Here is a 25,189-nt window from a genome sequence, read left to right on the forward strand (position 1 = left end):
GCATGCTCTTTCCCTTTCAGGCTAGATGCATAATTTCCCTAATAATGTACCTGACCCGAGTTGGAGGCATATTTCTCAAGGAGGGCGTGTCCTCTGTTTTGCATGAAGAGAGAGCTCTCTGGCCACCAGTAAAGGGCCTCGATTTGCCCTAGGTGCATCTCTCTGGAAGTTTATAGGAACAGTTAATTACTGAAATTGAATTCTGGAAGTCCATGTCATGCCTTGTGGTTCCCATAAAATCTAGAAGCCTGCCGCCTGCTTAAAGGATGCAGGTCCTTGAGAATGAAGCAGGCTGGGCAGGAATCTAGGAGGCCTGGGTCATTCTCTAGCTCTGTCATTGCTGGCTACCCCAATCTGGGGTAATTCTTTACTTCAGGGGACCTGGGTCCTTAGTAACGTGGGAGAGGGGCTATAGAGGGTTTCCCAAAGTTGATTCTAGGTATAAAATCTTGTGACTCTACAAAGGACTTGGTCATTGTCTTTTCTCAAAATAATCTGAAGATGAGTTAAATTCCACTTCTGACACTGTGGCATTGGGTTAATATCTCTGAGCCTTATTTGTATGACTCACTTGACAAACCAGCCTGGCTCTTCATGGCAATCCTTCAAGGTAGGCAAGGCAGCCATTTGACTAGTTGTGATGATATTTCTAATATTACTAGTGTTATCCCTGTATCTGGACTTCTATTTATCCTTTTATTGTAGAATTAATTGTTCAGGGTTTGTCTTTTTATAGATTCTTGATGAATGCAGTTATGTGTAATCTAATTGCATTCAGTGTAATTGAATTACACAAATATTTTGTTTACCTTCTGCTTTTGTTACATGCCAAAGTGGATTATCACAGACATTGCAGTTAAGGGGGAACAAGGCTGTATCTGTGAATGTGTATGCATGTGCATTCTTGTGCAGGTAGATGCTTGGGGACATTGACTGCCAAGTGGTTGACATTTCATCGTCTTGTTTCAAGTAGGCGGTTACATCCTCATGAGGAAGCAGAATCAGAAATTGTCACTGTTTTTGTCCTAGAACTTATCATTGACTGAACATCTCCTTCGATTGTCTGATTTTTCATGTGTCCCTGTAATTCTGACAGCAATTCTAATGTGTTCCACCCCCCCCCCCCCCGCAACCCCCAAGGTCTTTGAGGGCAGGGTCTTTGTCTTGTCCTTCCCCGTCTCTCTAGCAATTAGTGTTTGACCATTGGTAGGTATTTAATAAATATTTGTTGAGTCAATAGTAGAGCCATGATTGGAGATTCAAGATTGCATTCTTTCCACTGGTAGTTCTGGCATCAATGGTAATACTCCTTTAGCTTTCTGTGAAGTAGTTTCATCTCAGCATAAATGAAAACGCCTATGTAGCACGTGACCTGAAGTATAGAAGGCCTTCCATGTGTCTGAAATCGATGTATTTTGTAATTATTTGCTGTTGGAATACATTCACTCACATAGACTTTCTTTTTTTTTTTTTTTTTCTCTAAAATTCTTGTTACAGGTCTTAATGCAATTCTTATTACCCCACAGCCGGCATTTCTAGATGTCTCTTGTTCTCTCCCTGGCCCAGATAACTTTCCCAGGAGGTGTAGGACAGGAGAGAGAGAGAGGGACTAAGGCAGAGATAAGTAGAGGGTTTTGCCAGGCCACCCATGGCACCGGAGGCACCATTGGGGTAGAGGAGCTGGACAGTGGCTTTCTTATCTGTGGAGGAGTTTTCTCATAAACAGGATTGGTTGTCCCAGGCTGGCTCATGTGAGAGAAGAACGGAGTAGGAGAGATTTGTCCAATATTTGTAACGTTGTGTTATCATCCACTAGTCAGATTCTGTGGGTTTTCAGAAGTATAAATTAGCGAGGAGGCATGATACCAGCAGTGGGTTGTGTCCTTGGGTGGTGCTTACAGGAGCTTAGTAGGTGCCAAGGAATTTGAATCCTGGCTTTCTCGCTCTGTGGATAGGCTCTGGGTGTCACGAATGCCTGTGTGTCTGTGTGTGGTTTTATTTGAACGACTTTGTTTAAAAGCCTGCTTTTAGTGTTGGTATTATGGTCATCAGAACAAATAAGCTGTTTACAAACAAAACATGGTTAAGATTGAAAGTGTTTCATCGTGTAAATATTTTGGGGATGTCATAAAGAGTGGCTTTGGCTTGAGAATCTTGAGGTCTTCTGTGAAATCACTTAAAAAGTTACAGCTGTTGGATCAGGGAGACCCGGCTTTTCCAACAAAGCCTGGTACCACTGAGAGCCTTAGGTGTTTGGTTCAGGAAATAATCACAGAGTTGTAACTTCTGTGGGGCCCTCCCTGGCTTCATGTCATACTCCTGGTATTTCCAAGCTTTAAGCCTATCCTTATATTATTGCAGGAAATAATTGCAGGCACCTTTGCCACTTTAGGTTAGCAAACTTGTTTAAACTCCAGAGGGGGCACGGTCAAAATGAAAATTCTTATATTTCATTTTGTGATTTTTCTTCTTTGCATAAGGAACGTGGACTACTGTCACTTACATTGGCATTTCGAGTTCTAACGTGGTAATGGAGGAAATCTTCCAAGTGAAATGTATTCTAACACTCACAGCATCTGTTCTTAATGGTTTCCCTGAGAGCTCAGTTTAGAGGCAACTGATACCACAGGTACTATTTAAGAAATCGGTAAGCTCGGGTGATGATCTCAGTTCTTGAGTTCGAGCCCTACATCGGACTCTCTGCTCTCAGCACAGAGCTTGCTTTGGATCCTTTGTCCCTCTGTCTCTCTCTCTGCCCCTCCCCTGCATGTGTGTGCGTGCTCTCTCTCTCTCTCTCAAAAATAAACAAATATTAGGGGCACCTGGGTGGCTCAGTCTAAGTGTCCGACTCTTAACAGATGCAGGTCATGATCTCACAGTTTGTGAGTTCAAGCCCTACATCGGGCTCTGCACTGACAGTGTGGAGCCTGTTTGAGATTCTCTGTCTCCCTCTCATACTGCCTCCGCCCCAGCTTGTGCACGCTCGCTCACTCTCTCTGTGTGCCTAAATAAGTAAATAAACACTAAAAATTAAAAAAAAAATTTTAATGTTTATTTTTGAGAGAAAGAGAACGTGTGCATGAGTAGGGGAGGGGCAGAGAGAGAGGGAGACACAGAATCTGAAGCAGGCTCCAGGCTCCGAGCTGTCGTCACAGAGCCCGACGTGGGGCTTGAACTCACAAACCTTGAGATCATGACCTGAGTCAAAGTCAGCTGCTTAACCGACTGAGCCACCCAGGTGCCCCAACCCTAAGGAAAAAAAAAGAAAATTAAGTAAATAGACCTAAAAAAAGAAGAAATCTGTAAGGAGAGGAGTTTCTGTATGTGGCTTGAGAGTAACATCTGGTGGATGGGGCAGGCTCGGGTGGAGGATACTTCCTGTGAGGTCACATTCACTGGCTTCTTCAGTAGGTTGTGTTTAGAGTGGCTGATAGAGATTGGAAGTGAAGGATGGATCTGAATTGCCTCCCCGTCCCTCTGATTCCTCCAAGCCACCACTTAGTAAGTACCACCACTGACAGCGGGACGGATGCAGATGAGATGCAAGTTGATTTTGGTGACCTACATTGTACTCTAGCAGACTATTTTTGCAGGGAAAAAAAAAAAAAAGGAGTTTACCTTTTTATTGTCTGGCATCCTTTCCACTGTTCCGGGAGGGGAGAACTGAGCATTTCAGAATGAGTTTGCGTTCATAATACACACATCCAAAAATTAGTTAAAACGCTGAATCCAGGAGCACTGCAGCAAGTATACGGAGGCCTCCCCCCTTCCCTGCGGTTCATCTGAGGTTGCCAAATACATATGCAGCTTTGGTGAGCATTATTTTCCTTGTTGATGTTTCAGCACTCCTGGTTTTTACACCATCTGTGACTTTGTCCAGTAATGGCTCCACTCATTTGGAATGTGTGCTCCTCTGAGTTTCTAAATTCTGCTTGTGCTCTCAGATCCATCTTGAGTGCCACAGATTCCAGGAAGCCTTCCCTGCCTCAGCTTTTACCACCCCCCTCTGTCCTTCCTCCTCAGAGCCCTTAGCCTGACCACAGAACGTAACATAGCTGACACGATGCTGATAGTCAAGGTATGTGAGGTGCTTACCTTGAACCAGGACCTTCCTAATACTTTACATGGGCTTAACCATTGACTCCTCTCACCAATTGTATGAGAAGGTACCATCATCACCATTTTACAAAGGAAGAAACTGAGGCATGAAGAAGTTAAGGAACTTGCCTACCTCAGGTCCCGCAACTGGTAAGGGGCAGACTAGGTTAGGGACCTAGGCAGCTTAGTTCTCTGCACCCCTACACTGTTGCCTTGCCTCTGGTTTTCCTGTGTGTTCTTTTCTCTCCATCGAGTTAGGGGGAATCATAACTTCCTTTGTATCTCTTACTTCTGAAACAGTGCTGTGTCAGTAAGTGCTGGGTTCATTGAGAGTAAAAAGGCTTCTTCATTTAATGGTTTCTTTTTTTAAATTTTTTTAAAGTTTATTTATTTATTTTGAGAGAGAGTGAGCACAAGGTGGGACAGGGCAGGGGGGTGGTGGTCAGAGAGAAGGAGAGACAGAATCCCAAGCAGGCTCTGCACCATCAATGCAGAGCCCAATATGGGGCTTGAACTCATAACTGTGAGAACATGACCAGAGCTGAGATCAAGAGTTGGATGCTTAACCACCAGAGCCACCCAGGTGCCCCTTCATTTAATAGTTTCTTAAAGTCTGACTTTCTGGAGCAGAAAATGTTGCATCTGTGTATTTGAATGATAAAACTTTTGAACTCCCTCCTTTTTGCTGTGTGGGTGATAGGCAAATTATTTGAAAAAAGAAATGCTCTTATATGCCATCTCTAAATCTATTTGGAGCCTGTCCAGCATTAGACTGTATTTGTTAACTGAGATAACTTTCCAATAGGTTGAATCTCTTATCTAAAAAAAAAACCTTCTCACCCAGAACAGAGCTCCAGAAGCTGACTCCCATAACTTCTTAGCATTCTTCCTCCTTGTTGTCTTTTAACATAAATTGTAAAAGCTCTTTTGAAAAGAAAATAATGAAAACTTGAGTAGTAGTCAGACATGTAATCTAATATTGGTTTATCCTTAGATATTAAAATAAGCTTTTTTATTTCTCACCTCAGAAGAGAGACTTTTATTTATTTTTACAGTGGAGCAAATTTGGTGCCAAATATACGATTGCAGTTCTTTTAAACCTTAGCCCCTATTGTGAATTAAATGTGGAAACCCAGGGAAGCAGGTTCAATTTTTAATGCAGTTGGTACGATTTCCTAACTTACAATAGATCTTTTCCTTTTGGCTTAAAACTGGATATTTTGCCCCTTTGACATATTTAATGAAGACAATTGAGTAAAACTCAAAACTGTGTCATTTAGGGAAATAATAGAAAACTTATGCCCTAACAGTATATTGCCAGGAAAAGGAAATGAAAACAAGAGGCTTATTAGCTGATAAGTTGTTCAAACATAATATTCATTCATTCAACAGACATTGATTTCAGAAGCTTTTTTTTTTTTTTTCATTCATCTTCTTACACTTCCTAAGTATGTCAGTCACTGTTAGTAATAACCTGAGTTCATTCTGTTCTATAAATTGCACCCAGATTGGAATTGAAGGTACCTTTTATTCTGCCAGGTACATAATTAGGGTCAACTATTAAACTGGTCTTTGTCCTTTTCATTTCTGAAAGAAAAAAAAAATCTGTGCAATTGGCAAATATTGCCCATCTGATGGGCTTTCTGAATTTAGTCTTCCAAGAGTAGATAGCCCAGATCTGAGCTTTGGGCATTGTCTGGGCAATAAGAGATGCCCATCTTTTGTTTTTTGAAATGGGTTCTATATTCTGGCTTTTTGGCTATGCTCAGCTTGTTAGTGACCTACAAACCAGGTCAAGGCCATGGGTTAGTTTTGTCTTGTTTTGGAGCCACAAACTGTACCTATAATCTTAGTCAGCTTTTAAAAAAAATTTTTTTATATTTACTGTTTTTTTGTTTTTTTTTTTTTAAGTAAGCCCATGCCCAATGTGGGGCTTGAACTCACAAACCTGAGATTGAGTCACATGCTTTACCAACTGAGCCAGCCAGGGGCCCCTCCCTCCTGCCCGGTTTTAATTCATCATGCTCCTTCTTGGCAACAGAGGAGACTAGATAGTACACTGTGGATATATTAATGCATAGCCATGACTTCAAGGGGCAAAAGATGGGGGTCTTAGTTTTTTAGACCCCATAAGTTAGAGGTAAAGCTTTGCCAACAATTTGCCAAGGAATTGTATGCTTCTGACAGGTGTCCTTCTATGAAGAGTGGGTCAGAACTAAGAGCAGCTTCCTAAATAAAACTTTGCCAAAGCCCCGTAGCCCTGGTCTTTTCTGTTTCTTGGGGATGTGACCCAAGTCATTAGTAGATGTTTTTGTGCCATTTCTTGGCTTCACTCTTCTTCCCTAAAACCCCTGCAGATTTGCATCCTAGGAGAAGAGTGAGGGATAGTGGTCAGCATCATTCACCAGGTTAGATTGTTCGTATGTATCTAAATGTATTTGTTTCATAGAGATCTGCAAAACCAAGCAGTGAAATGATTAGACATGAGTTAGTTAATTAGAGCCTGTAGTTCTGCAACAAGAGGATTACACCAAGGGCTCTCCTAAATATTGAGAATTTATTACAAAAAAATATTGTAAAAAGTTCAAGGAAATGATGTAGACAGTTTAAACCATTTGAAGGTCCCTTTTGCATTCTCTCCTCTCGAAAGTTGGTGAAATTGTGGATACAGAAAATGGCATACAGTTTCGCCCTTAGCATTTCTTTTTTTTAATGCAGCTACAGTTACCCCATATTAGTGGCTTTTTGACTTAGGATGATGACGGCAGAAGAAACAACAATGACATTTGGCTTCTTTCCCATTCTGTTTGTATGTGGCAATCTTGTTTGCATTAGCAGTCCTCAACCCTGCTACTTGCACTCAGTGGTAATTTGAAAAAGTCTGAGACAGTGTGGAATGAATTGGGCTGGAATTGAAGGCGATGGCCGAGACTGCATCATGTTCTCAGAACGTTAAATGAAAGGCCTGTTATTATATTTTCATATTTTAAACATTAAGAATAGGGATTGGATTGGACTAGAAAACCTCTATGACCCATTTAGGGCTTAACAGTCTGTGTGTAGGTGACATTTCCAACTATAGAAGTTCCAAGAACTGTGGCAAGAAACTGCCGTGCCTCTGACATTTTCTGCTAAGGGACTGGTTTGAAATTTAAAAAAATAAAATACTATTTTTAGTTTGACCCAGTTTCTTTTCACGCTGTGACTGAAGCCACCTTTCTTCCTCACTCCACCTTTGCCTACTACACTCCTTGGATTGTAATTTGAGTCTGGAAGAGCAGTGAATTGCCTCCTTGTCAGTCCTGTGCTCATAGCCTCCTTGTGGGAAAAGGACAAGGTTGTCTTCCATGGGCCGGGTTTCATGTGAGGGGAGCCACAATCACTGACCTCACCAAGGAGCGCGTCTTACCCCTTACCCCCTATTTGAGAAAAGGGAGCTGTGTGGTAGCAGAGGGTGGGGGCTGCTTACATTTGAATTCTCCCGAGCTCACATTGTTTTTCTGATGGAATATGTTGGGGGAAGTAGGTGGAGGGGAGGACAGAGGGAGTTATTGGGTCTCACTTATCTTATCATTTGTTTCCCTCTGGATCGCGTTTGTTTATACTGTCTCCTCGGGCCAGGAATTCCTCCAGCAGAAAGCATGCATACACGTGGGGATATTCAGATCTGATCCCAGCTTCCTTCTTCTTGTGTTCCATTTGCTGACTTGGCTTTCCTCTCTACAGCCTGATCTGAAAGGAGGGCTGGAGATATTTAACCTGTTTTCAATTCTTCTGTTATGTGGAAACGAGATCTTAAAACGGTGACTTGGGGCAAACATGTTAATGTGTTTTTGATGAGAAAAGAGGATGGTGATGAGTAGGCTTAAATCTAACATTTATGTAGAACTTACTTATGTTGGTAGAGAGTTTAGTCATGAGTGTTTGACACCTTGAAATGAAATCTCATCACCATTTGGTTGCTGTGTTGCAATTACACAGAGAAAAAAGACACATCAATTAATTTTAGGTTCAGATGTGGGTAATCTTTGCAATTCATTTGAAATTCCCGGGCCTCAGTTTCCTCATCATGAACTGTAGTGAAAATTCTAAAATTTTGTGTGAATGGTGTTATCTTTAATAATGACCTTACTTGTATGGCATTGTGTAATATTGATGATTATAATAGCCAGTGGATTTCCCTAGAATGGAGATCAGTGGGGGGGGGTACCTCCATTTTCTCACCTTCAGAGTTTCCAATATTGGCCCCTGCTCTTAGCACTAAGAGACTCTGAAACTAAACCCTTAAAATCTGATCCCTCTTCTGTTCTTTTTTCTTTTTTTTTTCTTATGTTTATTCATTTTTGAGAGAGAGAGAGAGAGAGAGAGAGAGAGAGACTGAGCAAGAACATGGGAGGGGCAGAGAGAGAGGGAGACACAGAATCTGAAGCAGGCTCCAGGCTCTGAGCTGTCAGCACAGAGCCCAACGTGGGGCTCCATCTCACGAACTGTGAGATCATGACCTGAGCCCAAGTCAGATGCTCAACCAACTGAGCCACCCAGGAGCCCCTGATCCCTAGTCTGTTCTTAATTGAACAGCTTCTTGTCCTGTTCCCCAGCTTGGGGGCTCAGGAAGTTCCATAGGGTATAAGGGACAAGGCTAGACAATGTCTTTGGGTGATCATCCAGTTCTGTTTAAATTGATAAACTCTTTAAACCAGAGTTTGACTACCAGTGGTATACAGGATGGATGTAGCCAGCTGTCATGTTTTGTTTGACTAACCCAGTGTTATTTTAAAAAATTGAATGATTTTAGCGAGTGTTTACGTTCTCATTTGGCACAGGCCTCACCACACCCTAGTGCCTCATACACAGCCACTTTGTTTAATGTGATATTTCTTTATCTCCTTGGACCTTGAAGGCATTTGAGTTTGTGATCCCTATTTAATTTAATTTATTTATTATTTTTGAGAGCCCCCTAAGTGGGCTTTGCGCTGTCAGCAAACCTGATGTGGGACCCGAACTTGTGAACCATGAGTTCATGACCTGAGCCCCCAGTTCGTATTGTAAGCTACTGGTAACAAGAGTCTCTTCAAACCAGTGGTCTGGTAAACGACTCAATCCAGGGTATCTGAACCTCAGTGCTATTGGCATTTTGGACAGGATAATTCTTTGTTGTGGGGGCAATACTGTGTACTGTAGGATGTTTAGCAGCATCCTTGGCCTCTATCCACTAGATGCCAGTAACAACCTTTCCTCCAGTTGTAACAACCAAAAATGTCTCCAGACATTGCCAAAGGTCCCTGGGAGGGCAAAATTGGCCTTGGTTGGGAGCCAGTTGACAGATTTTGGATGGCCTGAGAACTTTTAAACATTGGACCAGGCTTAGATATTTAGGGATAAATTGGAATTCATCTGGGAAACTAAGCTACCCTGCTGTTTTTATTTATTTGGGCAGTTGGTGAGAGCAAAGTAAAGGTCAGTGGATTAGACCCTGTGGGGTCATTTCTCCATTCTTCCGTGACCACTGCCTGGGAGGCCAGCCACATTTTAAGGACATATTCTTGGTCACAACAGGGGACTCTGTGAGACACTGATGCTGGGTCAGGGCAAGCCTACCAGAGCTAGTGGGTAAACAACTTTGAAGCCCAAGGCCTGTGTTGGTAGGTCAGTAATGTTATCTGTGGATAAGGAAGATGAGGCTTTGGGGAAAGAAAAGGTTTGCTCTGTCATTATTGTCAAAGGCCAGAATGCTTAGAAAAAGGGAGGGGGGGCTTCAACCTTTAAAAATGACAGCTTATCTCACATTAGCAGTGTGGGAAGAACTCTGAAAAAGATTAACATAGTGATGGGGTTTTTTTTTTGTTTTTTTTGTTTTTGTTTTTGTTTTTTTCCCCCCTCTCCCTCAACCAAGAATGTCTTTAAAACTTGAGTCTAAAACTTGAGCTTTGGCAACACTCAAACTTGACTCTCAGAAAAGCATCGGTAAGAATTTCAGTGTACATGGGGGGAATGTTGTGAAGTTTTAATTAACCAACCCAAATTCAGTTCTTGAGCAACTAATGAGAAGATAACGCTTAGGGAAGCACACAGTTTCAGTTAAAAGAGAAGCCAAAGTCCTTTCTCAGAGGGTTGCGTAGGACTTCCGAAGGCTGTCTGTTGGTTCTCCACCCTGGATGTGAGTCAGAATATCCTCTGGTGGATATAAAAAGATGCCTCAGGATTCTGATTTAGTAAATGTCTGGGTTTGGACCCAATCTCCAGGATTCTTGAAACTCCCCAGGTGATTCTGATATTTAGCCAGGACTGAAAATGAGTGGGAAGAGCAAAAGATCTGAAAAACTTGAGACCTTATCTTCTTTTCAAGATGATTCCCTAGGAGATTGAATTTGCACATTAACCGGTTGTTTCAAAGAAAAGGAAGCAGAAACCACCCTATTACAAATGGCCAACACCAGGGTGCCTTTGCCCTAAAGTGGGTGAAAGTCGTAGTCGGTGCTCTTTCTAGCTTCTATTCTAGAAAATCCAGATCCTAGAGAGGATCTAGATATTTCACAGCTAGATTTCACTCAGTGAGTTTCTCATCAGATTCTTTTGGCTTCATAAACATAGGGTAGATTTGTTTGTTGCAAGTTTCCTTCCTTAACCTATGTCATGTGCCACCACAGAGCCCAGACTACAAAGTTCCAGTGTTATAACTACCAAAGGTGAGAAATAGAATAAAATGCCTCCTTTTACTTGGATTCTACTTAGAATTTCAGATCCAGATTTCTTTCAAGCATAGCAGAGGCAAGGGAGTAACTAAGTTTCAGGAGGGAGATATTATACTGACCATTTTATGGACTATGTCATAAACTATGGAAGCAACACCTTAAAATATCATTCATTCATTCTTTCATTCATTCATTTGGCTTGTAAAATATGTTTTAATGTTGGGTGTGAACCCTTAAGAATGCTATTTTAAATTCCAGGTTTTTTCCCTTGGAATACAAGAACTCTTGTTTTACTTAAATAAAGCTCAGATCATCCTCTGTCTTCTGCTCCTGAAATAAACAAATTACATTGTGCAATAGGTGAAGAGTGTCTCCAATGAAAGATTTTTTTGCTTTCACTGGCAAGTAGTTTCATGTTTTGTGTATTCGGATCATGTCTGGGTTTTCAAAGGAATGTTCATAGCATCAGTTATAGGAAGCAGTACTCTACAATCCCAAATCCACAGTTTTTCCAGTATTTGTTATGCCTGTAGATCAAGTCTTCTACCCCCCAGTTCTTTTCTTCCCCAAGTGCTGATTTTGGTGTTCTAGGTGACCAATGTTTCCTGTGCTAGAGAAGAATTTGTTAGCATTACATGGTTTTAAAGGGAGAATGACTAATAAAAAGAAAGAATACGGTTTGTTTCTAAAAATTGTGGAAATGGTTACACAGTTTGTAAACATACTAAAAACCACTATATTATACATTTTAAATGGATGAATTTTATGGCATATGATTTTTATATCTCAATAAAGCTGTTAATTTTTTAAAAAGGCAAAAAAAAAAAATCCTAAGTGCAACCTTAGAAACAGAATTTTAGTCCTTAGGGATAATATCTATGATGTATTTTCCCATTTCTTGTATTCATGAACATCTCAAATTTTTTCCTCTAAATAAGTGGATATAAACACTGACAAAGGATATTTGTGATAATTCCTTAATATTTATGGACCATCCAAGACATTGGAAACTTTGTTATAAAGAAATTGTTGTATGGATTCTGGCTCATATTTTTTTCACACCTCCTAATCATGAGCTAGGGCATTAAAGGGTAGAAAGCTTTGTACTGTTTTATACTTACTGTGATGATAGGCTAAAGGTTTTGGTCATACATTTGGCTTAGTCACAATTTACTTTAAACTTGTTCCATATGATTATTTTGCAGGATTTTTCTGCTATAGAAGTCTTCACACTGTAAAAAGCAGTCAAGTATGTAATCTTGCCTGTAAAGCTAACTGTGTGTGTTGGAAAAGGAATATTTCATTTATAAGGGATTATGTAGCTCAGCGTTTCTCAAATTTGGATTCATGATCCTTTGAGAAACACTGCATTAAAAGTTAAATTGCTGAATGTTTAGGTACTCACTTGGTGCCATGGGATCATAAACTCATGTGCAGAAGGTGGGCTCTGAGGTCCTGTGATGTACTCTTTGGGTATAAGATGCTTATCCAGACATATTAGTTTTATTGCTAGGTAACAAATTACCACAAATTTAGCGGTTTAAGACCCCACCAGGTCAAAAGTCTGGGCATGCTGTGGCTAGGTTCTCTGCTTAGGGTCTCAGCAGGCTAAAAGTCACGTGTCAGCTAAGGCTGCAGTTCTCATTTGGGGCTCAGGGATTCTTCCATGCTCTGTAGTTGTTGGCAGAATTTATTTCCTTGTGACTATAGGACGGAGGACTGCTAGTTGTTGGCCAGGGACTGCTTTTAGCTCCTAGAGGCCACCCACATTCCATGTCATGTGCCCACATTGGCAGCTCACACATGGATGTTTCCTTTCTTCCAGGCTAGCTGGAGCACATCTCTCTGACTTCCTTTTCTGCCCTCTGTCAGAGAAAAGGCTAAGCTTAAGGTCTCACCTGATTAGGTCAGACCCACCCAGGGTGATCTCCCTTTAACCATATAATGTAACATAACCATGAGAGTAACGTCTCACCATAATTCATAGGTTTCACTCAAAAGGTAATGGGGAGTGTCATTTAAAGTTCTGCCTATTGTGGTTCCTGGGTGGCTCAGTCAGTTAAGCGGCCAATTCTTGATTTCAGCTCAGGTCACGATCTCACTGTGAGTACGAGCTCCTCTTAGGGCTCTACACTGACAGTGCTGGAGCCTGCTTGGGATTCTCTCTCTCTGCCTCTCCCCTGCTCGTGCTCTGTCTCTTGCTCTCTCTCAAAATAAATAAAACAGCCAAAAAAAGTTAAAGTTCTGCCTATCATAACAGATAACAGAAATTATGCCAATATACTGTTGATGATTAAGGTGAAAATCCAAAAACCCAGAAAATAAAGACACGTCACAAATGTGCTTCTGGACTCCCTTTCCCCTTTGTCTGCCTAAAATATCTCCTCCTCAGATGTATTGCTTCCCTTTCCTACTTTTCTTGTTTCAAATTGAGTGGAAAATGAAGATTTAAAAAAAAAGTTTTATTATTGAAAGTTTCCTACACACACATACCCGTGTAGAATGACTAATATTGCTATTAGGATAATTTTACATATACTCACAGCTTCATCAATTATCAATTCATGGTGAGTTTTTCATTTTGACCCTGAACTACTTTATGTCAACTCTGGGTTTATTTTAAATTTTTTTTTTTTTTTTTAACGTTTATTTATTTTTGAGACAGAGAGAGACAGAGCATGAACGGGGGAGGGTCAGAGAGAGGGAGACACAGAATCCGAAACAGGCTCCAGGCTCTGAGCTGTCAGCACAGAGCCCGACGCGGGGCTCGAACTCACGGACCACGAGAGATCATGACCTGAGCCGAAGTCGGCCGCTTAACCGACTGAGCCACCCAGGCGCCCTAACTCTGGGTTTATTTTAAAGCAAATTCCAGACATCTTATAATTTCATTTGTAAATATTTTTAGTACTTCTGTCCAAAAATACCAGGACTCTCTTTAAAAATGTAACTAAAATACTATTATCATACCTAAAATAACTTATGTTATTTCTTTGAAGTTATCAAACATCAGTTTTAAAATTTACACTTTTTAAAAGTTTGTTAACTCGAGATTCGAATAAGTTTCATACATTGGAGTTTTTAAAATATATTCATTAAGCCTCTATGCATCCTGTGCAGCATTTTTCTTGGCAACATGTGAAAAAAACTGTTGTTTGTCCTATAGAATTTCCCACAGTGTAGACCTCACCGTACAACATCTCTCTGTTTCCTCCATTTCCTGTAAATTAGTTAAGATGAAAAGCGATGGACCTATCTGATCATTAGCGGTAGAAAAGCTTACTTGGTAAAAGGAATGTATAGTAAGTTACTCGATTCATGTTTGTATAAATAGAAAAATATTTGGGAGTAGAGCAAGTATGTTAGATTTTTCAGACTCCTATTACTTAGAGCAGGCTAAGTGTTATATACTTATAGCGCATGAATTAGTGCCATTTAAATTCTTATAGGAAATATACAGCATATAGATTCATTAAGTGATACCTAGATTTGTTTAAATTTTGGCCTAAGTGTTTTTGTTAAATTGGGTTTTAGCTTCCATAAAAGGAGAAAAATTCTTAAGGAGAAAGGTATTTCATTTATGAGTTCTGGAAAATAACCAGATTTTAAAAATTGTGAAGATCATGAAACAACTGCTTTTTAATCATAGGGCATTGCTAGTTATTTCTTATCTGTAGGCTCTCCAAAGACATGTCCTTTATCCTCAGAGAACATGATATATATTTAAAATTCTTAACCTTGAAATATTCTATTTTAAAAAATGCAACGCTTAATATTATTTTAGGAGAACAATTTCATTTGACTGTCACTGAAAGAAAAAAGAGGTTATCTAATTTAAATTTTGTTTTGGAGGAAAAAATAGCTTTGGGTTGAGGTAAGTAACAGTTTACTTAGAGCATAATTACTTAGAAGAGGGGATACAGAACTTTTTCTATACAGGGACAGATAGGAAATCTTTTTGGCTTTGTAGGCCATGTTGTTCCTGTCAGCTATTAAATTCTGCCATTATTGTAGGAAAAATAACCATAGACAATATGTAAACAATGGGTGTGGCAAGTTGGGGAGAACTGATGTCTTGACAATATTGAATCATCTTTTCCATGAACATGGAATATCTCTCCATTTATTTCATTCTTGATTCATTCATCAGAGTTTTGTATTTTCTTCATATAGATCTTGTACACATTTTGTTAGACTTATACATAAGTATCTCATTTTGAGGGGTGCCTACTGTCAATGGTATTGTTTTTAATGTCATTTTTTACTCTTTTATTGTTGGCATGTTGGAAAGCAATTGACTTAGTAACCTTATATCCTGCAACCTGTTTTTTTTTTTTTTGTAGATAGTCTTTATCAAGTTAAAAAGGTTCCTTTGTATTCCTAGTTTATGGAGAATTTTTATCATGAATGGGTGTTGGATTTTGTCAAATACTTTTCCTGCATCTATGAATATGATCATGTGATTTGCTTACCTGGGACAAATCCCACTTGACTGTAGTATATAATTCACCTTGTACGTTGTTGGATTCAATTTGCTAATTTTTTTGAGGATTCTTGCATCTGTGTTCATGAGAGGTACTGCCCTATTTTTTCTTGTAATATATTTTTCTGGTTATGAGCATAATGCTGGCTTCATAGGATGAGGTAGGAAATATTTCCTCTGCTTATATTCTCTGAAAGAGATTGTAGTGAATTGTTATACTTTTTCTTTAATGTTTGGTAGAATTCACCAGTGAACCTATCTGGGCCTGGTGCTTTCTGTTTTATAAGGTTATTAATTATCGAGTTCTCTGTTTTTATTAAGGCCTGTATGCAGAAACTGATCTGATAGTCTATACTAAAGAATAATTTTCAAAGAGTTAAAAAAATAAGATTCTCAAAATTATAAAATAAACACATCAACAACTTTGTTTATTAGAAGGAACCAGAAGGATGTTAGGACCAGTTCAGAAGATAATTTAAAAAAAAAATAATGTTTATTTATTTTTGAGAGAGACAGAGACAGAATGCGAGTGGGTTGGGGCAGAGAGAGAGGGAGGCACAGAATCCGAAGCAGGCTCCAGGCTCTGAGCTGTCAGCACAGAGCCCAATGCAGGGCTGGAACTCAAGAGCTGCGAGATCATGACCTGAGCTGAAGTTGGACGCTCAACTGACTGAGCCACCTCAAAAGGTGCCCCTCAAAAGATAATTTAAAATACAGATATATCTCTGTCTATCCATTGATCCATCCACCTGTCCATAATCAGAAATGCTGAAATAAATTTGTAGTAGATACAAAACTAGTTAATATCCTAAAGGACTATAAAAATTCATGTTTTCTTTTCTGCATGTATGTAAATCAGTTGTATCTCTGCCAGGCAAAACCTCTTTGCTGTGCTATAGATAAGGGCCATTACATTGTTGTATGTTTTTTTAGGAGTTAATTCCTACTCCCACAAAGCTGTGAAATAGTCTGGCCCAGTGGGTTCTCAAACTTGTTTGTTTTAGGGTTTTTGATCTTTTTTTTTTTTTTGACTCTTATAATTAATTTATTTTTTTATAATTTACATCCAAGTTAGTTAGCACATGGTGCAACAATGATTTCAGGAGTAGATTCCTTAAGCCCCTTACCCATTAAGCCCATCCCCCCTCCCACAACCCCTCCAGCAACCCTCTGTTTGTTCTCTATATTTAAGAGTCTCTTATGTTTTATTTTCAGGATTTTTGATCTTACGAAGTATTGAAGAACCCAGAGAAATTTGTGTAATGTATTAATTAGATTAGAATCAGAATTGAGAAACTTTAAAACTGTTCTTTCATTAAAAAAAGATAATAATGAAACCTATTTTATGTTATCATCTGGATTGATGACTTCATCATGAGTATTGAAAGTTTTGGAAAATTCCCCTGTGTACTTGTTGAGAGAATGAGAGAGAAATGGCAAATAACATCTTGATATTATTATGAAAACAGTTTTGAACTCATAAACACCCTGACAAGGCCTGAGGCTCTCCAGGCCTTCCCAAACCACACTTGAGAGAACCACTGGCCTAGTTAAAAGGGAAAGAAAAAAAAAAAAAAAGGTCAAAGATAATCCCTGTAGGACCTGCTAGACCACAAATAGCATTCTACTGAAAAGATACCCAGTCATCTGTTTTACCCCTTTCTAAATTTTAGGTTTTTTCTTAACAGTAGTCCCTCCTTTGACAAATGTTATCCTGCCCAGCATGGACCATTATCAAGGCTATTTTGAAACTATTACGTCGGAAATGTATTTTATTTTTTGATTATAAAAGTAATACAGGTTACTATATAAACCCACATGAAAGAAAAAAAATAGGAAGTATAAAGGAATAGAGAAGCATCTTACCAAGGAGTCAAATAATGTTAACATTATGGGCATACATCTTTATGAAGTTTTACAAAAATTTTTTGATTATTATTTATGCTTTTTTTGTTTCCTTCCCCCAACTAGATATTGACATAAGCATATTTCATGTTATTAAAACTTTTTGAAAAAAATCAAGTATAGTTGACACTAAAACTCTTTTTTATTGTGGTAAAAAACACATGATGGAATTTACATCTTAACCCTTTTTTAAGTATATAGTTCCATAGTGTTAAGTATATTTGCATTGTTGTGAAACATCTCTAGAACCTTTAGCCTTGCAGAACTGAAACACTGTATCACTTCAACAACTCCCCTTTTCTCCTCCCCCACCCCCACTGCCTCAGCCCCTGATAACCACCATTCTACTCTCTTTATTAATGTGACACCGTAGATATGTTATGTAAGTGGAAGCATGCAGTATTTGTTATTTTGTGGCTGGCTTCTTTCACTTAGCAAAAGTCTTCAAGATTCATCCATTTTGTAGTATGTGATAGGACTTCCTTTTTTTTTTTTTTTTTAAAGCTGCATAGTATTTCATTACATCAAATTTTGTTTATCCATTACAACTATATCCATTTTGGACATTCAGGTTGCTTCCACCTCTTGGCTATTGTGGATAATGCTCCTATGAACTCGAGTATGCAAATATCTCTTTGAGACCATGCTTTCAATTTTTTGTGATATACCCAGAGCCTGGTTCATCTGGTAGTTTTCTTTTTAATATTTTGAGATCCTGCCATACTGTTTTTAATAGCACCTGTACCATTTTACATTCCCACCAACAAAATTTGTTTTTTTTTTTATGGTAGTTATCCTAATGAGTATGAACTTATTAAAATTCTTTTTCAACGTTTTTTATTTATTTTTTGGGACAGAGAGAGAGAGACAGAGCATGAACGGGGGAGGGGCAGAGAGAGAGGGAGACACAGAATCGGAAACAGGCTCCAGGCTCTGAGCCATCAGCCCAGAGCCCGACGCGGGGCTCGAACTCACGGACCGCGAGATCGTGACCTGGCTGAAGTCGGACGCTTAACCGACTGCGCCATCCAGGCGCCCCTGAACTTATTAAAATTCTTAATAAACTTAGCTGGCTGCATGTATTTCTATTTTATGTGCTGTGTAGGGTAATCATTTTCCTAATGTTTTTCCATTAAAAACCACTTGAACCTCTTTTTTATGTTTCAGATTTTTTTTAAGGATGCATTCTTAGGTATGAAATAAATGAGTCAAAAGATAGATAATTTTAAAGTTTTTTATAAGTGCTGCCAAATTGTCCTCAAGAAAGGTTTTGCCAGTCGACACTGAATGAGGGTATTAAAGGATCTTTCATTTCACACATGTTATGCTGAGTATTGTTATCTTACAATTATCTGTGACTGAACAACTGGCAAATGCTATCACATTGTATTTTAACTTGCGTTTTAGAAATTTGTTCAATAGAACTTTTTTTTCCCAAGGCCATTTGTATTATTTCTTTCTCAGATGGCCTGCTTGCCCATGTATCTATTTAAATCTCAATGTTTTAAACAGATAAGAGATTAATTAGCAATGCAAATATGAAGCTCCCGGAACTTCTCATAAATGCAGTAAACCATCATGGAACCCGTTAGAAGGAAACTTATGAGAGCTTCAGGCACATTTAAAATGACCGAAAATATTTCTCTGTGATTAAGGGTCTCAGGGTGCAGATTTACATAATTAGTTATCTCAACAAGCCCTTTCCTCATTATGTGAAGGAAAACCTTAGGTCAGCTCCTGTCATTTTATGGCCCATTTGCATTTCCTGGAGTTGGCCCCAGTTGTTTCTTACTATATGCGCTTTTTCTGCTGACTGTGAGGCTGTGCTACATAGAAGGCATTTCTGAAGGCAGAGGGGACAGGGAGATGATATGTAGTTTTTCCGTTGGACTGCACATGTTTGGAAGAATAGGAGGTAGAACAATGAAATAATCCAAATATTATGAGGAGGGAGGCAGAAGTTTATATTAGACTGGTTTATGTGATAAAAGAAATGTTATACCCAGTGCTTTTTGTTTATAAATCGTATTGTAAAACAGATATTCACATGCTTAGCTAAAATATTTAAAGCATTTTGCCTATACAACACCTAATATTACCAAAAATGCTGTATTTATCACAGTCCAGTTGTCTTCATGTCAGCGTGTCATAAGTCCATATTGTGGGGGAAATTGATTTTCTCCTACCTCAAGTGCTCTAGGTTTGTTCTCATTTAAACAGAAAATAGTTCTCTTCCAAGCAAGGAGGGAGGTTCATGTTCTAAAACTAATTTTAGATGGTTACGGTAATTCAATAATAGAATAGAATGCAGTGTTTACCAGTATACTTTAGAGAAGACAACTTAGTGTTATCATGGCTCTGCTCACATCCTTTTTTTCTGGGACTCTGTTCTGAGGCACAGTGGCTGTCTGTCCTCCTTCGCGAAGTAACAAACAAAATGCGGAACATAACCCACGGAGCTTTCTGGTAAGGCCAGTGTTGACAGATTCTCCCTGTGTATTTGTTTGGGAGACATGGTCTGACCCCGTGGTGTAGAGGCTTTTGAGAGGATTCTCCAGAGTAAGGGCCAAGATCCTGAGGAGGAGTCTCCTTTGGCACTCTCCTTTCTGAAACGTCAATTCATGTCTTCCTAGCCTGGAAGAGTGGATATTTCTCCTCAGCTGATTCGTTAGTTCCTAGGCACCATTCAGATCACAAGTGGCTTGACTCACTGTAAAATTGGCTGATGGAACAGAATTTCCAAGAGTACCAAATGCAGTTGTAAGTGGGAAATCAGACACTTTATTCACACATTCTGTGGACAAATGACATCTCCAATGCAAAATGGACCGTGAAATATTTTATCTTAATTTTCCACAACGCTTTCTTGATTTGCAATGGCAAAATCCTGTAGGAAATAGAATAGAGATTATAAAGTCTTTTATTTCGTGGCTGATAAAGATCTGTATTAAAAGAATTGAAACGTACTTTTCTTGTTAATGGCAAGGAGTTCCATATTGTTTTATGAATTTACAAAAAAGAGATTAAAAAAATGTAAAACACTGAGGCCCTGTCATTTTCTGATTTAGCCAATCCCAGGTAACTCTTATCATAAAAGTTTTAAGTGGAATATATGACTGATGGAGTCACAGTTTGTAGCTTTATGTAGGTTTCATTATTTAAAGGGACTCGTGCTAAGCATGCCAAGCTTTGACAGTTTGTAAGATAGACCATCATTAATTTCTACCAAGATTGGCAACTATTATTTGGTTTGTGTTTACTGAGATTCTCAAATGTGTAATTTATCTTCTATTGAAGAAACACTTTTATTTTACTTTATTGTTATTTTTTAAAAAGATTTTATTTATTTATCTATCTATTTATTTATTTAACATCCAAGATAGGTAGCATATAGTGCAATAATGATTTCAGGAGTAGATTCCAGTGATTCATCCCCTAGGTATAGCACCCAGTGCTCATCCCAACAAGTGTCTTCCTTAGTGCCCCTTGCCCATTTAGCCCATCCCCCACCCACAATCCCTCCAGCAACCCTGTTTGTTCTCTGTATTTAAGTCTCTTATATTTTGTCCCCCTCCCTGTTTTTATATTCTTTTTGCTTCCCTTCCCTTATGTTCATGTGTTTGGTCTCTTAAATTCCACATATGAGTGAAGTCATATGATTTTTGTCTTTCTCTGACTAATTTCGCTTAGCATAATACCCTCTCGTTCCATTCACATTGTTGCAGATGGCAAGGTTTCATTCTTTTTGATTGCTGAGTAATACTCCATTGTATATATATACACCACATCTTCTTTATCCATTCATCTGTCGATGGACATTTGGGCTCTTTCCATACTTTGGCTATTGTTGATAGTGCTGCTGTAAACACTGGGGTGCATGTGCCCTTTTGAAACAGCACACCTGTATCCTTTGGATAAATACCTAGTAGTGAATTGCTGGATCGTAGGGTAGTTCTATTTTTAATTTTTTGAGGAACCTCCATGCTGTTTTCCAGAGTGGCTGCACCAGTTTGCATTCCTACCAGCAGTGCAAAAGATTTTAGTTTTTAAAGTAATCTCTGTATCCAACAAGGGGCTCGAATTTAACAACCCTGAGATCAAAAGTTGCGTGCTCTACTGACTGAGCTAGCCAGGTGCCCTGTAAAGAAACATTTTTAATACCTAAGTCCATATTATGGCAACAACACTATGGTTTATTTAGTATAATCATCTAGTTGGGAGGGATGAACTTTTTTGAAGTGAGAATTTAAAAACAAAATTTTTTTTAATGTTTATTCATTTTTGAGAGACAACGTGAGCAGGGGAGGGGCAGAGAGAGAGGGAGACACAGAATCTGAAGCAGGCTCCAGGCCCCGAGCTGTCAGCACAGAGCCCGAGGCGGGGCTCGAACTCATGAACCGTGAGATCATGACCTGAGCCGAAGTCGGACACTCAACCGACTGAGCCACCCAGGTGCCCCGAGAATTTTTTTTTTATAGTATCAAACAGAAAGCCCTGATTATTATAGTAGGATAACTAATATAAGCAATTACGTCAAAATTTCAAACCACGTTATGATGGCTAATGTAGTAAAAAACTCTCCTGTGGGGGACTGCAAATTCTTTAGACTGCTATCTGCTTATGTGACTTTGGCCAAGTGTCTTGGGCTTCAATTTCCTCAGATGTGAAATGGTGAGGTTTGAATTAGCTCACCAGTTCTGTGACAGTTTTGTTGTCTCCAGTGGCTTTTAAAGGAGTATAGCAGTCACTGTCTGAGTTGGCCGAGTGTTCTGCATCAGAAGTCAAGATGACCCCTTTTTAGACCTAGCAAATTGAAACCTGGAGTAAGTGATTTGCCTACTAATAAATTTAGTATAATGATAGAATTAGAGCTCAGGTCTCCAATAACCTCTTAGATACCTATCTGACACAGTCTGGATGTCACATGCACATGTCCTTTCCCCCACTTTCTCTTCCCCACACAGCCGTGGCAGACAGTGTTTATCTAATGCTTATCTAATGTGACATTTCTTTCCTACTCAGCCTGGACATGGCCTCAACCCTTCTCGAAGCAATATTCTAACAGCCACAGCTAATAGACAAGGGGATCTAACTGGTTCGACGTTGTAAGTAGTAGAATCTTTCAAATAAAAAAAAAGTCACAGATGGTTTTTTACGGAGATTTACTTGTTTAATTCAAGTGGAATATTGTGGCCTTCTCTTTAGTGGCGGTTCCCAGTGTGATGATTCCTTTTTCATTAAAGGAAATTCTAGATTCCCGCATGACCTTGAATTCAGTAACATTTTAAATGAATTTGTTATGAATCCCAACATACAGATGCATTTGGAAGATGGCATACATATCTGTGTGGGACATTTTCGTGTTTATGAATTATTACCTTTGTTCCCATTACTTTATACCACTTTGTCTTTTTTTCTTGCTTTCAGTTTAAATTTTTATTTTATTTATTTATTTTTTAAATATTTTTTTTAACGTTTATTTATTTCTGAGACAGAGACAGAGCACAAACGGGGGAGGGTCAGAGAGAGAGGGAGACACAGAATCCGAAACAGGCTCCAGACTCCGAGCTGTCAGCACAGACCCCGACGCGGGGCTCGAACTCACGGCCCGCGAGATCATGACCTGAGCTGAAGTCGGACGTTTAACCGACTGAGCCACCCAGTCAGCCTTCAGTTTAAATTTTTAAAGTAGGATTGAGTTTTCATTTTAAGGGATCTGTCATATCAGTGGTTTTCATACTATGTGCTGTAGAGTCCCAATTCTAGGAGGTGGGGAGAGTCCCCCTTTCCCCACACCCCTTCCGGCTCTAACCAGCCTGTTTTCATTCAAACTCTTCTATATATTGAGGTTCTCCATGAGATTTCATTTGGATAAAGGGTTTCACAGCTTTAAAAAAATTGAAAAACACTGATAATCCCACCTTCCCATTTTACACAGAGTGGTTTGGAGTTACCCTATTAACACTGGAGCCAGGCTGAGGACCCCGATGGTCCAATTTGCAGGTCACTCTTCAACCCCCTACCTGAGCTGCTGCTCAGAGGACCAGTGGAGGATGTAAACTAACACCACTGCCAGCTGAGTGCAGCGCACACTTATGTGGAAGGAGAAAATGTTTATATGGAAAGAAAAATTGTTTATGTTATAATACCAGGGGAGGGACTCACATCTATTTTTATTCCACCCTTGAATAAAAGGTTATGTTGTGTACATATTTGTAAATGTTTGTCTTGTTTGGGTGTGGGCTTCTCTTACTTATTTGGGCTGGGTGGCAGGATGGTGAAGCTTTTTTTTTTTTTAACCTTTATGTTAAACCAGTAGAGAGCGATGCCACCGGCAGAAGAATGCTTCCCTTCTCTTTTCTCCCAGTGGTGTTCTCTTTCCCATGCTGTGGCGTGCTTTCCCGTGTCCTGGGTTTAAGCACTGTCCAAGCAGAGTTTTTGGTGTCTTTCCTGGATTTTGCCTTTGATAAAGGACGGTCTCAATTCAGGACTCATTTCTCTGCAGTGCTCATCTATTGCCATTATTAAAATCAACATGCCATTAAGATCCCAGCCAAATAGGATACTTACCATACCTGGCCTGGGCTACCCTTTTCTGCCTGTGGCATTAGCACAAAGCCAAATGTCCCTCTGAAGCCTGCTGTGATTTCTAGGACTTGCTTTTCTCATTGACCTTGGCCGTTTAGGGCTGTAGGTGATCCAGGATAACTGGAGTGAATGTCTGGTGACTGATTGCAGAGGGTGGGCCCCATACCTGGCTGTGGGATGTTAAGTGCTTCTGGTTCCTCCTCTTCCTGGTTGGCAGGAAGTGCTGACTGCTCCCACAGACCCCCTGACAGGCCACTTGCTTTCTTGCCCTCTGGGGAAGGTTCTTACCTCTCTTGTGGAGACGCTTTTCTTTAAACTGCAGCAAAGCCAAAATGGTTTGCTTTGGCCAGTAGTCTCAACCTCTTCCTTTCCCATATGTTTTAACAGATATGATGAGAAAGGGAAAGCACTTTTCTCTGGCCCAGGTCACTTTTTACCAAAACAGTAGAGGGAAAAGTTAGGAGGTAAAAGGAGAAAGAAGAAAAGCACATAGGAGGATGTTACATCAGAATACTGATTCTCAGATAATTGAGTGGTAATTTTTGTGCCTGAGTCGTGAAGCTGAACTTTAAAGGAAGTTTGGGGAGCCTAGTGGAAGACCTCATTCGAGAAGGAGTCTCTTCGTGCCATTTTCCACCCGGAAATTAAAATAGCTATCTGCTGTCTTATTCTTTCCACTGTCAGCTCTCCAACAGACTGTTTTCTCTCAGGAAGAATTAGGATGGCGAATTACAAGTTCTTGGTCCGCTAAGGACAGGCTCTCTGAGAGCTTTAGTTACCTGAGCACTTCACCAGCATCACTCTAGAGAGAGACTCACCGAGCAGCCTTCCGGGGCAAAAGTTTGGTGAGCAACAGGACTCTGAAGGGCCCGTCAAGTATATATGGACTTAATGTGCTTTGGTGGAAATATTTTTTACTAGTGGTAATTTAGTCTTCTTAACCAGGGCGTGTTAAAATGTCCACCACTCATCTCTTTGTCACTGGAATTACTGATTAGTTGGCTATAATCTGACCAGAATGACTGGTAAAAAGAGTAGGAGTATAACCTCAAGGATTATTACCCAGAAGCTGTTTTTAAAAGGCATCCCTGGGGGGGGTGGGGGTGGGGAGAGACATCCCTAGAAATCTGAGTAAGATCTATAGTTTAGTTAACTGTGATGTTCCCGGTTTTGATAATGTATCATGGTTATGGTTATGTAAGCTATTTCCAATGGGGGAAGCAGGGAACTTTTCTGCACCTTTTTTTTTTTTTTTTTTTTTTTTGTAACTTCTTGTGAGTCTGTGGTTATGGCAAGATAAAAAGTTAAAAATACCCTGAGAAGAATAATTATCACTCCGGGTGAGACATTTCAGGTCTGACTTTGTTTGCTTTTTGCTTCCTGTCCCTGCTACCTCCCTTCCTTCTTTCTTTTAATGCTTTAT

The 25,189-nt window shown here is 39.6% G+C and overlaps 1 protein-coding gene across 2 annotated transcripts in view; it reads left to right on the forward strand.

Annotated features, from left to right (window-relative positions):
* Window positions 1-25,189, forward strand: part of DAAM1 (dishevelled associated activator of morphogenesis 1) — a 174,284-nt gene that overhangs the window by 1,738 nt on the left and 147,357 nt on the right. Inside the window, exons 1-2 of one of the 2 annotated variants that reach the window (XM_042943384.1) lie at window positions 1,501-2,629; window positions 22,201-22,283. The exons of the other annotated variant lie outside the window; for it this stretch is intronic. The gene's annotated coding sequence lies outside the window, so the exon portion shown is untranslated. Of the gene's footprint in view, window positions 1-1,500; window positions 2,630-22,200; window positions 22,284-25,189 lie in introns of those variants that run through there. 2 annotated transcript variants of the gene reach the window in all.

This window comes from Panthera leo, chromosome B3, assembly GCF_018350215.1.
Source record: "Panthera leo isolate Ple1 chromosome B3, P.leo_Ple1_pat1.1, whole genome shotgun sequence".
Taxonomy (NCBI): domain Eukaryota; kingdom Metazoa; phylum Chordata; class Mammalia; order Carnivora; family Felidae; genus Panthera; species Panthera leo.